The sequence below is a fragment of the Oncorhynchus clarkii genome, chromosome 32 (assembly GCF_045791955.1).
Source record: "Oncorhynchus clarkii lewisi isolate Uvic-CL-2024 chromosome 32, UVic_Ocla_1.0, whole genome shotgun sequence".
Taxonomy (NCBI): domain Eukaryota; kingdom Metazoa; phylum Chordata; class Actinopteri; order Salmoniformes; family Salmonidae; genus Oncorhynchus; species Oncorhynchus clarkii.
In genome coordinates, this window is record NC_092178.1 from 35361110 (window position 1) to 35379247 (window position 18138).

The following is an 18138-nucleotide window of genomic DNA, read 5'->3' on the forward strand; positions in this document are numbered from 1 at the left end:
AATGTGGAAAAAGTAAAGGGGGGTGAATACTTTCTGAAGGCACTGTGTGTGTGGCTCCACTGTCACACGTCAACGATGAATGGATCAGTATGGTGGAGCCTAGCAATAAGACAGACCACAGTGTCTGTTGAGGAGCCTTGCGGAGCCTAAGGGAAAGTACAGGGTTCAGACAGAGGTGAACCTTTGGGGTTCTTGTTGGAAGATCTTAAGACTGCATCCTTCCCATTCTTCCATCTTTTCTATGGTTGATCACTGGTCTGACAGGATTGGGAAGCTTTGACACATACGGTAAACAAGGGTTTGGACTCGTTTCTAGTTCCACCACCAATACGCTGATGTCAGACACAAGATCCGATCAAGAAGGAATCTGTGAAGTATTTCAGCTTAGCCTTGAGATATGGGGTGAAAGAATGTGTGAAAGCTGTCTAAAAACCCAATACAGAAAAAGCAGCCAAGGAAATTCTTCAGTAATGTATCTCACTAGAAGACATGAGACTTGAAAAGAGCACAGTATCTCTAGGGAATACAGCCTTGAGATGACAGTGACTTGCCTTTTAAGGTAAGTAATGGATTCAAGTAAGAAGGACTTTTAAGATGTGTGATGTAGATACTGCGATGCATTGTGTTAAGGCCAACACACAAGGAAGAAGATGGCTCATCAGAGCATTACAGAGTTAAATATACAGAAACTCCTCACTCCACCCCAAAAAGCACAAGAAAGAGGATTGACACCTACCATCTCAGATTGCTCTGAAATGATTTCTGTAGTTAGAAATTGAAAAGATAGGCATTTCTGCGACATTATTTTGTTTAAATATAATTTGATCTCTGAGAAATTAAGCTAATCGATTGCACCCAAATTGTCCATACATTTATAGAATTCATATAATATTCAATAAATATAGTACCCAACATCCGATATGCACAAAAACCTCTGTGAGGAATCCAAACGCCACCCACAGACTCCACAATCCCCATGCTGTCCCTTGGAGTACTTTACTGTAATTTGACAAAATTTTCTCCCCAATTTTGTGATATCCAATTGGTAGTTACGACCTTGTCTCATTGCTGCGTCCTCCGAAACACCGTTCGACTGACGACCGAAGTCAGCTTGCAGGCGCCCAGCCAGTCACAAGGATTCCCTAAAGCGTGATGAGCTAAGGAAAGCCCCCCCACACACACACATTTTCCAAGTCAATTAAATGAAAGTACCAGGTTTTACCCACTAGATGCCGCTGTTCCTACTACTGCCCTTTTATCCAGTTTACTCGTATCTTTTGTTTATCAAATGTATGACAACATTTTCCTTGCAAGTTTGGGTAGAAACCCAAAAGCTTTTGCTCATGATGAAAATACATTCTGGTCATCCTCACAATTCAAGCCAGTCCTCCATGAAAGCAATTCCGTTTTTCCTTCGCTTAGACTAAATCTGCATCCAGGAAACCACCCGTGTGTGTGTGTTTCGTGAACAAGCAAACTATTAGGTTACAGCATTTCTAATGGTTTCAATGTTTCAAGGGATTGTCAACGGTAAAAGTCACAAACACACATTGTATAGTATTTTTCAATGGTATTGGGTTGAGTTGAATGGTAAATGTCACTAATCAAACAGAGATGTTTCCCAATAATGGTATTGACAAACAGACTACCATGCAATGGTTTATAATTGTATTATTTTGTTAGGGTTGTCCCAACATTTTAGTCACTAGCCCATTTCTCCATCACATTTTTGGGCTACATATGAGAATTGCACCATAGGGATAGCCCTCTTGGGTTGAAGAACTAGGTTGCTACAAGAAGGGCAAACTGAACTGCTTTCATGGTTGAATGGATTGAAATGTGAGGATGAGCACAGCATTTCTTTTCATTATGAGCAAAAGCTTTTGGTTTTCTACCCAAAGCTGCAACGAAAATGTTGTCATACATTTGATGAACAAAGAGACCAGCAAAATTGATAAAGGGGCAGTAGCAAGAACAGCGGCATCTAGTTGGCAAAACCTGGTCATTTCACTTAATTTATGGGGAAAATGCAAGCGACTTCAATGGCTAATTTCTCTGAACAGGCGAAAAAAACATCACAAATTCACTGAGAATAAATGACATAGTATGAATAAACAATACTCCAAGTCGCAGCTTCATACAACGTGTCAAATGCTTGCAATGCTCAAACCCTACACCCCATCCCAAGCACTTCGTTCTGCCACCTCTGGTCTCTTGGCCCTCCCATCCCTACGGAAGGGCAGCTCCCGCTCAGCCCTGTCCAAGCTCTTCTCGGTCCTGGCACCTGGCACACCAATGGTGGAACCAGCTTCCCTCTGAAGCTAGGACAGCAGAGTCCCTGCCCATCTTCCAAAAACATCTGAAATCATACCTCTTCAAAGAGTAAAGTAAATAAACCCACAGCACCCCCACTTCTGACCTTAACCCCCCCCCCAAAAAAATACAAGGAAAATGCCTTTCGTGAACTAACACTCGCACTTAATCCCCCCCCCCCCCCCTTACTAGTTCTGACTTTGCCGATAGCTACTTCATTGAGTTAATATGTACTTATCTTAATAAGATGAATGCACTAACTGTAAGTCACTCTGGATAAAATGTCAAACACAGAGAACTGATACTGTATACTGAGGGGGTCTGTGGGTGGCGTTTGACCATGCATTAATTTGACTATTCATTGGGCTCCCAAGTGGCGCAGTGGTCTAAGGCATCTCAGTGCAAGTGGCATTACTTCAGTCCCTGGTTCAAATCCAGGCTGCATCACATCTGGCTGTGATTGGGAGTCACAATTGGCCCTGCGTCATCTGGGTTTGGCCGGGGTAGGTCATCATTGTAAATAAGAATTTGTTATTAACTGTCTTGCCTAATTAAGTAAAAATTTGGATTCTTCTTAATCATTGTTAAGAGGTTTTTTTGTGTGTGCAAATATTTATTGAATATTATATGAATATTATATGAATCCTATAAATTTAAAAATGGCCAATTTGGGTGCAATCAATTAGCTTAATTTCTTAGAGTTCAAATCGTCTTTCAACAAAATAATGTTGCAGGAATGCTAATCTTATCTGTTTCTAACTACAGAAACTATTACAGAACCATCTGAGATGGTGGGTGTCATGGCTTGAAATGACATGGAACCAGGTTTGGGTAGGTTACTTTCTAAATTTAATCTGTTAGTTACCTGTCAAAATTGTAATCAGTAATGTAACTATTGGATTACCCAAACTCAGTAACATCATCTGATTACATTCAGTTACTTTTAGATTACATTCCCCTTAAGAAGCATTAGAAGAAGATAAAAATGTATGTTACCAATTGAAACACATCTATTGCAGGATAAATCAATGTTAAAAAGTTTACATAGCTGGTCATATATGGATGTAAATGTTACTTTATGGGTTGGTTATGTAGGCTTCTTCTGACCCATCGCTTTCTACTACTGTACATATAATACTACGATTAAATTCGATCTTTACATTAAAAACCAAAGTCTATCAGAATTCCAGTCATTCCAATAAATACCCCTTGATCTTCAAGAATAGGACTTGGAAATGAATTAGCCAATAGTGCATCGCCCGATTGGGCTCCTGGTCACTGCAGGCTGTGACACAGCCTGGGATGTAGTGGCAACTTTATAAGACTTGTAAATATGGAAGTATAGATTAGCCAAAATTGTTTTATCTGAGCATAACCCCAAAACTAAGGACTTTTTAGCCAGCCCTACTCTGTTGAGCACTACTGAAAAGTGCTATTTACATGTGAAAATGAATGCAATATGCTGCATTTGCTATAGGCCTATGGTTAAAATGTTTTGTTGGTGACACTTTAATATCTTGATAATAATGCAGCTGTTTAAAGGGCAAATCCACAGGTGAAACAATAACAAAACGGCCGCCCCGCCTCTGTTTTGGTCAGAAGCTGAGGGATGGTCCTGAGGAAATATAACCACTCTCAGATTAATAGGCAGAGCTATGGATGCAAGGACTGACCATCCATGATGTCAAAATTATTGTTTTGACCATGTTTTGAGGCTATACAGTTTGTGTTTACATTTACAATGTTTACAAACATTGGAGAAAAACAAGGTTACATTTTGGGTTCTCATGGATTGTGACAGTTTAAGCTCATGAGGCATTTATAAATTATAATTTATAAATCCAAAAATGGATGTAGCAACTACAGATTGCCCCTTTAAGTCTATCAAAATATTGCCCCTTTGAACATGTGTCCATCAGGCCTATGGATAAAAACAATGTATTGGCATGAATTAGCCCCACTTTTATTCCGTAGGCTGGGATCCGCACTGTGCAGCTGTTGCAAGAGCCCATTTTGCACTGTCCACTGGTCTCAAAAACAATGATTGATAGGCAGTTTCAATTTCTTGAATTCTATCATTATTGGGTTCAAATGCACATTTCGATTTGTGAACAGCCAGTGTGTAAGGCACAAATAGCTAAAGGAGAGAGCAGCAGTGTGATTCACATCAATGCACTATGTAGATATCAATAATAAGTGATATCCGTATCGCCGTAGACTACACCACTGCTGTCATCCTTACATCCAAGCCTTTATTCAAGTTTGATAATCTGTGGATGCCGACAGCAGTCATACGCTCAGGTTGAACAAACTTAAACTTGCGCCTTTTTTCAATGCTGATTTGAATGTCATTCAGAATTTAAAAAGTAATCCTCAAAGTAATCATCTAGTTTTTCAAAAGTATCTGTAATCTGATTACAATATTTTTGCTGGTAATGGATTACAGTTACCGTCTTTTTTGTAATCCGTTACCCTCCAACCCTGCATGGAACGACCCCAATGTTTATTTAAACACAACATATCTACTTGCCACCTGTGTGTTTGCACTGAGCATGAAAAGCCACACAGTAAACATTAAAAGGTGTAGACTGTCCCTTGTGAAATCTCTTCATTAGTAAAACAAACAAGCCCCAAGTTCTCTTGTCCATCCTAACGTCTCTGCCCACATTCTTACACAGCATCCTAGTCTGTCTCTGGGTTTGTTGTTAGTTCACATTCTTCAGTCAGTGAGCGTGACAGCTGGACTAGTGGCCTGCTCAAAGCTCATCCCTCCTCCTCGAGGACTGCCCGCCTGCCCTCAACTTTGCCTGCTGTTCCCTCAAGGCCAACTAGAGTGTCTCTGCAACTATCGAAGGAAACGCAATTGAATTGAACCATCAGTAGATTGGATGGTGTTTACAGCAACCGTCAACTACAACTCAGATGCAATAATACAGGAAGGTAGTAGGGTAGGGAAAGTGCATGAAGGCATTGATAGAAACTGAAATGAGCTTGCGTTGAACTCTGACGGGGGTAGTCATTTCCTCTGTGCATGGGGAGGCAATACGATTATGTCAGAGATGATTTGCGTGGGCATATAAAACAGACCGTAAACTGACACTAAGATCAGCAGATTCTGTTTTTAAAATAACAACGAAAGAAAGAGTTGGCGGTCAATGTCTAAATGAGAATGTGTTCTCAGTCGACCTGGTAAAATAAGGGTTAAAGATCTCCTTGATAAAGTTACACAGACTCAAATGCTGAACTCCTACTTGTTTGCCTTTCTGCCAACGTATTCAGTTCAGTAGGCTGTGTTTGTGTGTGTGCATGTGTGTTTTCCTGCACACACACACACACACACACACACACATATTTGATTACTGGACTAAAGCTGGATACACATGTTAGTCCAGGGAAATGAACTTTTCCTGAAGAAAAACACATTTTGCGGTGAGGTGAAAGGCTACACAAGACTCAAATTAAACGCTGGTCTCTGTCATTAAAGGCTGGAGAGCCATAGCGGCAATTCTAAGGGCTTCTTAGTCCTAGCCTTAATAGGCCATGCAATGTGTGTTTGTGGGGACGTGTGTGTTTGTAGGGACGTGTGTGTTTGTGGGGACGTATCTGTTTGTGGGGAAAACCTGACCAGGAATGACTGAGGTTGTGGTGAGGTTGGTCTGCTGTCATATCCGTCTGCGGTCATCTCAGAAAGTGTGTTTTGTGAAAAAGAGAATACAGGAACAGTCAAATCAAATCAAATCCTGACACGTCCTGGTAATCCGTCTGGCACTGCGGCCTTGTGAATGTTGACCTGTCTAAAGATCTTACTCTGTGGAGAGCATGATCGCAGAGTCTCCCATACAGCTTGTTTCAGTGTTATTTGCCTCAAAGCAAGCATAGAAGTAGTTTAGCTCGTCTGGTAGGCTTGTGTCACTGGGCAGCTCTCGGCTGTGCTTCCCTTTGTAGTCTGTATTGTTCTGCAAGCCCTGCCACATCCGACGATCTTCAAAGCCGGTGTAGTACGACTCGATCTTAGTCCTATATTGATGCTTTGCCTGTTTGATAGTTCGTCAGTGGGTATAGCAGGATTTCTTATAAAATTCCAGGTTAGAATCCCGCTTCTTGAAAGCGGCAGCTCTAGCCTTTAGCTCAGTGCGGACGCTGCCTTAATCCATGGCTTCTGGTCGGGGTATGTATGGTCACCGTAGGTGGTCCAGAGTTATTTTACCTCTGGTTGCACATTTAACATGCTGATAGAAATTTGGTAAAACTGATTTAAGTTTCCCTGCATTAAAGTCCCCGGCTACTAGGAGCGCCGCCTCTGGGTGAGCGTTTTCTTGTTTGCTTATGGCGGAATACAGCTCATTCAATGCTATCTTAGTGCCAACCTCTGACTGAGGTGGTATGTAAACAGCTACGAAGAATACAGATGAGAACTCTCTCGGTAGGTAGTGTGATCTACTGCTTATCATGATATACTCAACCTCAGGCGAGCAATAGCTCGAGACGTCCTTAGATATGCACCAGCTTTTATTTACAAAAATACATGGGTAAGATAAGGATCGTCCCTGGGTTCGCGCCCAGGCTCTGTCGTAACCGGCCGCGACCGGGAGGTCCGTGGGGCGACGCACAATTGGCCTAGCGTCGCCCGGGTTAGGGAGGGCTTGGTCGGTAGGGGTGTCCTTGTCTCATCGCGCACCAGCGACTCCTGTGGCGGGCTGGGCGCAGTGTACGCTAGCCAAGGTGGCCAGGTGCACGGTGTTTCCTCCGGCGCATTGGTGCGGCTGGCTTCCGGGTTGGATGTGCGCTGTGTTAAAGAAGCAGCGGCTTGGTTGGTTGTGTATCGGAGGACGCATGACTTTCAACCTTCGTCTCTCCCGAGCCCGTACGGGAGTTGTAGCGATGAGACAAGATAGTAGCTACTACAACAATTGGATACTACGAAATTGGGGAGAAAAAGGGGTAAAATTCAAAAAAAATAAAAATAAAAAAATAAAAAAAGGATTGTCGGACTGACCCCACTGTTCTATCCTGCCTGTACATCGTATAACCAGCCAGCTGTATGTTGATATTGTGGTCGTTCACCCACGACTGTGAAGCATAAGATGTTACAGTTTTTAATGTCCCTTTGGTAGTAGTTTAATCTTCCCCGTAATTTGTCGATTTTATTTTCCAAAGATTGCATGTTTGCTAGCAGAATTGAGGGAAGTGGGGGTTTATTCGTTCGCCCACGAATTCTCAGAAGGCAGCCCACTCTCCGGCGTCTCTTTCTCAGCCTCCTCTTCCCGCAGATCACGGGGGTTGGGGCCTGTTCCCGAGGGAGCTGTACGTCCTCTGCCTTAGGCTCGTCAGAGTCGTGAAAGAAGAAAAACGATTCTGCTAGTCCGTGGTGAGTAATCGCAGTCCTGATGTAGAGAAGATCTTTCGGTCACAAGAGACGGTAGCGGCAACATTATGTACAAAATGAGTACAAAAATAAGTTACAAGCAACTCAGATAAACAAACAAAAAAACACAATCGGTTGGGGGCGGCACGTAAAACGTCTGCCTTCTGCTCTGGCGCAATCTTACCAATGCCCAGGGCACCATGGGCCTCTAGTTGACTTGAAATGTCATGTTTTCTTTCTCTTTGCCTCATTTTCAGCCCAAGTTTATGCCTGTTACAAGGTAGTACACACACACACACACATTTTTTATCCATGACCATGGCCATAAAAATGGCTTTCTTTCTATCTACAGTGAGCTAGTAGAGTGGAATTTTTCAATTCAGTAGGGATTACCTGAGGACCGTAATCACCATAAACCTAATCAAGCCCTGGTATTTTTATGAGGACATTTTCTTGATAGTTGTGCTTTTCTACCTAATAAAACCTTGTTGCTCTGCGTGGTGCGAGTCTGCGAGAGACTGACACAGTTTAATAAGATGTTTACCTCTAGCCTGAACAACCCGTGCCTAGCCTCCCACCGCCTTAACGATAATTAATCAAGCCGGGTTGTAATTATGTCTCAACAATATGCTGCTCTCACTCTAACGCCACAAGGGCTAATTAAGCAAACATACAAGATGGGTTGGAACAATTAGGGCTGCTAGCTCAACATCAACTAGTGCTGCTCGCACAGCAGAGCATGCAGGATATGGAACACAACGTATCGTGCTATCTGCATGGGGCTCTAAGCAGAAGATGCCCTCTGTATCCAGATCTGGGATCAGATTATAGTGAAATATCCTAACCTTGACTGCAAGGGATGAAAGCAAAATGTGATCTTGGATCCATTCTAAAAAAGGACAATTTCACAGCTACATGATGATCAGTCCAAGGAAAGATAATATTTGTATGACTATGGGGTGCCTGTGTTTTATGGGGGTGCCCTGATTTGTTATGGCAGTGCCCAGCAATCCTATAACTCAAACATAGCTTCTGCAGTTATGATACCCATTCTAGAAGCAGCCAACTCATACCCCGTCCTTCCTTATACAAAATTAGGTAATATATTAAGTGTGGCATGGTGCAATGAGTCCTCCATCCTTGTCAGAGCAGCAGGGAACGGGTCACTTTGAGTCGCCTATCCACATCACTAGATACCATGGTATGCCACTCAAGAGGAGTTATACAGTCAGACTGCATGATGATTCTTTCAACACCTTTACTACGGTACGTTCTCCAAATACGGATCAAATAATAACTAGAATCTAGTATCCTGAAAGAGAAGCTAGAATCCTTAGCTGCTACATTCATTTTGAGACTTACAAATGAATGATTTACACCTTCCCCCCCCCCCCCCCCCCCCCCAGACTCAATTCGTTGGGGTATGGACTCTACAAGGTGTCAAAAGCATTCCACAGGATGTTGTACTATTCTTGATAGACACAGGAAACTGTTGAGCATGAAAAAAACACAGCAGAGTTGCAGTTCTTGACACAAACCGGTGCGCCTGACGCTTACTACCATACCCCATTGAAAGGCACTTAAACATTTTGCGTGGCACACATACAAAAACCATTGTCCTTCTTAAACCTGCCTTCTCACCTTCATCTACACTGATTTAAGTGGATTTAACAAGTGACATCAACAAGGGATCATAAGCATTTCACGGTAAAGTCAACACTTGTTGTATTCGGCACATATGCAGTTTGATTTGATTCGCCTGGTCAGGCTATGTCATGCAAAGAGCAGGTGTTCTTAATGTTTTGTACACTCAGTGTATACTCATTCATTCTGGAAGAAAACCCCAAATAAAAGCTTGTTTTAGTCCAATGTTGGTAGACAATGTAAGTGTAAACAAACGCTGTATAGCCTCAAAACATGGTTAAAACTAATGTTGTTATCATGGATGGTCAATTCTTGCATCCAAAGCTCCGTCTATGAATTTGAGAGTTGTTACATTTCTCCAGGCCCATCCCTCAGCTAGCTTTAAAAGCTATATGACTGTTTAGTAGCAGTGAATGTGAAATCATTCCACAGGATTTGGGTTTTGGTTTCAAATTATTTCTGGGGTGTCCGTTTGGCCCTGTCCTTGGCTGCACTTCATCAGTCAATACCACTTCATCAGTCAATACCATAAATTAGTTATTGTCATTGGATGTCACCATGTCATTTTCCACCCTCATACTTCACAACTGAATTGGTTCTGACACCTCTCTTGACATCGGGGATGCTGAGCTTCATAGCTCAGCCAGTATCCAATTGGAGTGTGCAAGAAAGGCATCTCTCAACACCCACACTTGAAAAAACAGGGTCATCCATCATCACAACTCAAAATGTGTCAAGGGCATTTCCAAGACACACACACGGTCATGCATAATGTGATGTTAATAGATTTGAAATGTCATTTACGTGTGCCATCGTTCTATTGCATCAAGAAAATTACACCCATATTAGATAATTTCTGAAGCAGAGAAAAGTCTACCTTTATCATTTTCTACATAATTCTTAATTCTAAAAAACAAGCAGACAGTAGAATAGTAGTCTAGGTTATTGTGTTGTTACCTGTACTTATTGTGGTCCTTTATTGTGGTTATACGGAAATGACAGGCAGACTGTGTTATCCACTTTCGAAAGAAAGTATTTAGTCCTTGTCGGCAATATTCACCGAGTTGTCAGCAATTTGTCAACAAAATCTGTCATTGCTTGCCTCTGTTCTCTTGACGCTCCTCTAGCTACAGCGGCACGTTTTGTTTGCGTACAAGTTGAGCGTCCTTTTTAGCGGCACCGGGGGTTTAATGCCCCTCCTGGTTGAGGCACTTCGCACTGGCGGTCCTCTCGATTTACGAGCTCGAGAACATGATTGAGTACACACGACTGACACGCGCAAATCACTCAGGGCGCGTCCATAAAAATAATCTCACCGCCCCTGTCTGTGCTCACAGGCTACAGTTTTCTCCCTCTCCACAAGTGGCGTAACTTTGATGTTCGCACTACCTGAACCCACATTAAACCACACGCTTTCTGTGCACCAAGGAAATGAACAGAGTATTTCAGATCATTCACTCTCACTCAATATACAACGTGCCACTATATGCTAGCCTATTGGTAATAGACTGCACCCTATCCCTTTGTCACGACAAGTGTCTATCACTCCCGTATTTGCACTCTCTTTATCTGAGCATGAGTGTGTCGAGGCCGTTGGAGCAATTCGGCAGAAGGTATGGAAACAATGCATAGGGGAAATAAACAATTGAGTGGTGGCGACAAATAAACCAAGCATTCAAATGCGCTGCCATCGGTTGATAGGCTACGCGTAAAATATGTCAACAGTGACAGTAAGGACCTAGCCGAATATGCAGACTCCGTAGGTTATGCTATGCTCGTTCACTTAATATTAAATATGAACATTGAAGAGGCACAATGCCCTTGGACACTGTGCACGATATCACATGCAGGTTCACTTCTCCGTCTATAAACACTTGTCTATATTATGTGATTGAAGATAATCCTGTAGATTACTTCCGGAGTGCAATATGCAGTCATTGATATAGGCTATTGAACAACCATACAGAAATAAGAGCGCCCAGCAATAGTCTCCGGGCTACATCGCCAGTGCAATCCGCCTGCTTTCTCCGGACCGAGAACTCACCCTCACCGGGGGGAAACGAAGCGCAATTCCCCGCTCAGGCGATTTCCTTTTCACTCCTCGACCAATCATTTGCAAATCACCTCCACATGAATGCACAGGTTATTATTCGATACCGGTATTGGGGTATCTGCGACAAGTTGTCCATTTTAAACATCCACAACATTCCAAAGATGACCCGCCCCCGGTGTTTGTGATTGGTTCTCGCGGTGCCGAGGTACTTCGGTCTCGCAAGCTGTATTTAAAGAAAACAGGCACATCTGGATCTGGCCAGCGGTTCCGCGCAACTGGAGAATTTCGGAACCACTGAATTACGCACACAGAACGGCTTCGACTTTGAAGTGAACCGTACATACGTCGGCAATTGATTTTGTTTCAAGATAAACATTGCGTAACTCTAAACTAGTCTTGCATGCTGACTTTTTCTGTAATATAATTTTATCTATACTCAACAAAAAATATTAACGCAACGTGTAAAGTGTTGGTCTCATGTTTCATGTGCTGAAATAAAAGATCTCAGACATTTTCCAAGTTTAATCCTTTCAAATTTTGTGCACACATTTGTTTACATCCATGTTAGTGAGCATTTCTCCTTTTCCAAGATAATCCATCCACCTGACAGGTGAGGCATACAGGAAGCTGATTAAACAGCATGATCCTTACACAGGTTCACCTTCTGCTGGGGAAAATAAAAGGCCACTCTAAAATGTGCAGTTTTGTCACACAACCCAATGCCACAGATGTCTCAAGTTGAGTGAGTTGAGAGAGGGTGCAATTGGCATGCTGACTGCAGGAATGTTCACCCGAGCTATTGCCAGAGAACTGAATGTTAATTTCTCTACCATAAGCCACCTCCACAGTCGGTTTAGAGAATTTGTCAGTACATCCAACGGCCAGCCCAGGACCTCCCCATCCGGCTTCTTAACCTGCAGGATTGTCAGAGACCAGCCACCCGGACAGCTGATGAAACTGAGGAGTATTTCTGTCTGTAATAAAACCCTTTTGTTAATTCTGATTGACTGGGCATGGCTCCACAGTGGGTGGCCTATGCCCTCCCAGGCCCACCCATGGCTGTGTCACTGCCCAGCCATTTGAAATCCATAGATTAGGGCCTAATGAATTTATTTCAATTGACTGGTTTCCTTATATAAACTGTAACTCAGTAAAATTGTTGATATTGTTGCATGCTGCGTTTAAATATTTTTTACAGTATAGCAGAAAGGACAAGGATGGAACATTTAAATTCACACACATGCATACACACACACAAACACACACAATTCATAATTTAGCCTATTACCTAATTAATATGTTACAATGGCAATTAAATATTATGTAGGCCTACAGTATACAGGGCTATCATCAAAATTAAGAGAAAGGAAAGGGTTTTATGCTCATATGAGGAAGATGATAAAGACATCAGTATGATCAAGGTGGTCCTCTTTGTGACTAGCCCACACCCAAATGCTGGTAATTTTCTATGCACCTCGCGCCTCCCTGTGTTCAAAAGTTGTAACTACTCACACTGTCTCTGTCTCCTTTGTGAGGCTGCTCCATGCTCCCTGGCCTTTTCTCAATTTGTTTTGCTCAACTCCTACATCCTTTCTCCTCCATCTTCTCTCTCCTCCTTTTGAAAAAGGTCATAGGTAATCGAGGCGAGGTGGCAAGGAGAGGGAACCTGGGATGAAAATGCCTCTGTATGAAATGAGACTCTCCTTTTCCACTCATTTACAAGGGTGGAGTCCAAATATAATGTGTACTGTGCTAAAAACGAATTTAGTTAGTTTTGCATGACATTTTATAGATACAATGATGAGTAGCATATTGTTTTTGAAACTTGTGCATGCTTTTCTCATGCAACAAAAAACAAAAGCCTCAAAGGGGGTGTGGGAGATTAAAGAATTGTTCTACAAAGGACTCAGGTAGGATACTACATGACTATCCTCGATGAAAGGTGGCTATCGAGGAGGGGGAGGGGACACTCTTCCGTTCGTCTATTAATGAATTGACATCTCCTCCACCACTCAACCACTTATCGATTTCCGGGTCACGGTGGAGAGAGGACGGAGGAGAGAGGGTGGAGGACGGACTTTTGACCAAATTAGAAAACACCCATGTCAACGGGCTGCTCTCATGATGACATCATAGCCTATCCCCTATCTGCTATCTCCCAGGACTGAGATCATTGTACAACGCTGTGCAGGCTGTCTGCAGATTAGAAACAGCATCTGTCACAGTTTCAACGTGATTCCAGGATGCTTTCTCTCCAAATGGAAACAAAGTAGGCTACATTTAGGATGAAGTTGTGTTCCAAACACCCTGACTGCATCGTACTCCACACAATGAGCCCGTGTGCAGGCTAATGAAAATAAAACATTATTTAAAAACTCTAAGAAACCTGAAGTGAATTTGCACCGTTAGAATAATTGCTCAGCTTCATAATATCCTTAAATGATATGATCGTAATTCTATGTCAAAGCACAACACACAAATTATATTTCAAAGCACAAAAGGTTTAATTTATATTCATGAGATTGGATTGGATTTTTTTTATACATAATTGATGATCTGAAACTGTAGGAGACACACTCCTCATTGGATAAGTGTCAGTGTAAGAATGAGGGAAAAAAATATACATTTTCTCAGTTGCATTCCGTAAATAGCGTGACCTTAGTAGCCAAGGGAGATGTAGGAAGGTCGTTTTCAAGTGCAGAATTCTTTTTTTGTTTTTACAATGAAGAAGTCCAGTATGTACAGTGAATAAATTGCAAGGCAAAAACCTATATTTACAAAGACTATTTTATTTGTTTATTTTTTATTTCACATTTATTTAACCAGGTAGGCCAGTTGAGAACAAGTTCTCATTTACAACTGTGACCTGGCCAAGATAAAGCAAAGCAGTGCAACAAAAGCAACAACACAAAGTTACACATAAACAAACGTACAGTCAATAACACAATAGAAAAATCTATGTACAGTGTGTACAAATGTAGAAGAGTAGGTAAGTAGGCAATAAATAGGCCGCAGAGGCGAAATAATTACAATTTAGCATTAATACTGGAGTATTAGATGTGCAGATGATGAATGTGCAAGTAGAAAAACTGGGGTGCAAAAGAGCAAGAGGATAAATAACAATATGGTAGTTGGATGGGCTATTTACAGATGGGCTGTGTACAGGTACAGTGATCGGTAAGCTGCTCTGACAGCTGATGCTTAAAGTTAGAGAGGGAGATAAGACCCCAGCTTCAGTGATTTTTGCAATTCGTTTCAGTCATTGGCAGCAGAGAACTGGAAGGAAAGGCGGCCAAAGTAAGTGTTGGCTTTGGGGATGACCAGTGAAATATACCTGCTGGAGCTCGTGCTACAGGTGGGTGTTGCTATGGTGACAAGTGAGCTGAGATAATGTGGGGCTTTACCTAGGAAAGACTTATAGATGACCTGTTGCCAGTGGGTTTGGCGACAAATATGTAGAGAGGGCCAGCCAACGAGAACATACAGGTCGTAGTGGTGGGTAGTATATCGGGCTTTGGTGACAAAACGGATGGCACTGCGATAGACTCCATCCAGTTTGCTGAGTAGAGTGTTGGAGGCTATTTTGTAAATGACGTTGCTGAAGTCAAGAATCGGTAGGACAGTCAGTTTTATGAGGGTATGTTTGGCAGCATGAGTGAAGGAGGCTTTGTTGCGAAATAGGAAGCTGATTCTAAATTTAATTTTGGATTGGAGATGCTTAATGTGAGTCTGGAAGGAGAGTTGTCCGTTTCAAATTAAATGTCAATGTACCTACTTCTCTTCTCCAGCTTCGTTCCTTACAGGTAGTGAGTGTTGTAATTGAGGACAGACAATTTTTATGGGCTACGCGCTTCAGCACTCGCCTTTCCCGTTCTCTGAGCTTGTGTGGCCTACCACTTCGCGGCTGAGCCGTTGTTGCTCCTAGACTTTTCCACTTACAGTTGACTGGGGCAGATCTAGCAGGGCAGAAATTTGACGCACTGACTTGTTGGAAAGGTGGCATCCTATGACGGTGCCACTTTGAAGTCACTGAGCTCTTCAGTAAGGCCATTCTACAGCCAATATTTGTCTATGGAGATTGCTTGGCTGTGTACTCAATTTTATACACCTGTCGGCAAGGGGTATTGCTGAAATAGCCGAATCCACTCATTTGTATGAGTGTCCACATACTTTTGTATATATTGTGTAGGTCAACCTCACTGACTGGGGTCTCATACGGGTGTCATCCCAGATTATAACAAAAAATAATTTATAATTAATCTGCACATTACTCTTATGACAACCTGAACCTCTTGCCATCCAAGTGAGACAATACAATCACAAATACACCAAAGGGTACATGTAATATCTACAGAAGTACAATGTAAATACTAGGTGTTACACAGGATTTAGATAGTTAAAACAAAGTGTATATTGAGGGGTACTTACTTGAAATGAATGTGTACTTTTATAGTACATTACCCATCCTGACAACCTGGCCATTATTTTAAGGCTTCCGGAAGCACCATCCGAGTGAGAAAATGAACAAACTAGTGCACAGAGTACATGTAATATCTGCATACTTCCATTGTTATTACTAGGTGTTACACAGGATTTATCTAGTTAAAATTACATATCTTGAGGTGTACTTTCTTGTCATTATTGTGTACCTACAAAGTACATTACCCATTGTGACAATCTAATCGTAAGCTTCTGAAAGCGCCATCCAAGTGAGAAAATAAACACATTAATACACTGTCTTACACAGGGACACTCAAAGTCAATCTTAAATTAATCATTGTTCATTATCAGCGCGCTGGAGAGGTTCCAACCAACTCAATGCACCATATGTACACGTCTGTCAGGAGCTCTAACGGGGCAGTCCCGTTTAGTTCCCTTATATACTGGTTACAGACACGTTACATAGGCATGCATAGTTCATAGGGCTGGTTCCATGTGTCTGGCACGTCTCCTGTCTTAATTTATAGAACATATTCTGGGTGTTCTGCCAAATGTTCTGCCAAATAGTCTAAAGGAGAAGGTCATGATGCCCCCCCCCCCCCCCCCCCCCCCTCATATCTCTACCAGACATAAGCAGGAACCAAGGATTGTTTATGACACCAAAGACAAGATACACAAAGTAAAATTTCCTTCACAACACCACAGAGTACATATCTGTAATATCTGCAAAAGTACAAGGTTGTCGCTAGTTGTTACACAAGATTTTTCTATTTAAAGTGTTAAAGTGAAGTGTAACTTTATAGTTACCTTTGAGCAATTTCTATATTATTACTTATTACTCATTAACAAGTAAAAATACTTACAAATAAAAGACGAGTTTCTATTTTAGTCAACTTTATTGCAAAATGTTATTGTTAGATTAATAGATTAATTGGATTAATCAAAGATACATAGCCTTTCTCAATAACATAAAAATAACTATTCTAGTGATGTCTCAAATCTTTTGCCTATAGTATGGTAAGTAGCTTAGATAGCTAATTTAGAAAAATGGGATTGTCTTTTTCTTCCCTTTTTGACATTACAAGTAACAATGGAAATTGCCAACTCTGTCTCGGACAACTCTGTTTCTTTCTTGTAAGCATTTTCCCATCCTGGAGTCTGAGACCTTATGGCAATCTGTGGTAAAGAAGAAGAATGTATGACAATTTAGCATATAAACTGCATTACCCCTAGTTGTCACGCCCTGACCATAGAGATCCTTTTATTCTCTATGTTTGTTTGGTCAGGGTGTGACTCGGGTGGGAAAGTCTATGCTTTCTGGTTCTTTGTTTTTGGCCGGGTATGATTCTCAGTCAGGGACAGCTGTCTATCTGTCACAACTTCCGCCGAAGTTGGCTCTCCTGCCTGGTCGGGCGGTGCTCGGCGGTCGTCGTCACCGTCCTACTAGCCACCACCGATCCCTTTTTCGTTTGTCTGTTGGTTTTGTTTTATTAGTTTCACCTGTGTGTATTTTAGTTTAATTAACGTCCTTATATGTAGTAGGTTGTCCCGCCCTTGTTTTGTGCGGGATTGTTTGTATTCATGTATTTGGTGGAATACGTGTGTGTTATTTCTTCGGTCTATTTTTGATCCTGTGTTGGATTATTTCACCCTGTATGTTGGGTTGACCGTGTTTTTGTGCGCCGGAGAATAAACTGTCGAATCACTGAAACCTGCTCTCTGCGCCTGATTCCACCCACCTTGATAATACGTGACACTATCGTTGTCTCTGATTGGGAATCATACTTAGGCAGCCTTTTTTCCTTTTCTCATTTGTGGGTTGTTGTCTTTGTTAGTGGCATGTATAGCCTTACAGAGATTCAAGTTCATTTTGTTGTTTATTGTTTTTGTTGGCGACATTTAAAATAAAAGAATGTACGCTTACAACGCTGCACCTTGGTCCAGTCATTTCCTTGACGACGATCGTGACACTAGTTATTATCAATGTTGAGTATAAACACTAGATGACTGACAGGGGGCAATGTATTGAATGAAGCCACTTAGTAGCCAACTTGGTACTAAAAATTGAACAAAGCATTTTTTTTAAAGATTTCAGAAGCTATATAAATACTTTTTTTAATGTCTACTGTCGTTTTTGACACATGTATTCTATGACAGAAACCTTGCATACTTTTAAATGTAAAATTCAAAATATTATGTGAGTTAAACATTAATGTAAAAAATGTAAAAACATTTTCCTTAACTTATAACTTGTTATTATTATACTATTGTTGCTCTCCCCGCTACAAAAAAAAAATACTTAATACATGAACTTTTGTCCTTG

General features: G+C 41.7%; 1 protein-coding gene across 4 annotated transcripts in view; it reads right to left on the reverse strand.

Annotated features, from left to right (window-relative positions):
• The window catches only part of LOC139392465 (exostosin-1c), a 97863-nt gene extending 86224 nt beyond the window's left edge, over positions 1-11639 (reverse strand). For 2 of the 4 annotated variants that reach the window (XM_071140478.1, XM_071140474.1), the window contains exon 1: positions 11367-11639. The gene's annotated coding sequence lies outside the window, so the exon portion shown is untranslated. Of the gene's footprint in view, positions 1-10279 lie in introns of all 4 variants that reach the window. The other 2 variants (XM_071140477.1, XM_071140472.1) reach the window with 1 other exon arrangement.
• Positions 11640-18138: the final 6499 nt, after the last annotated feature.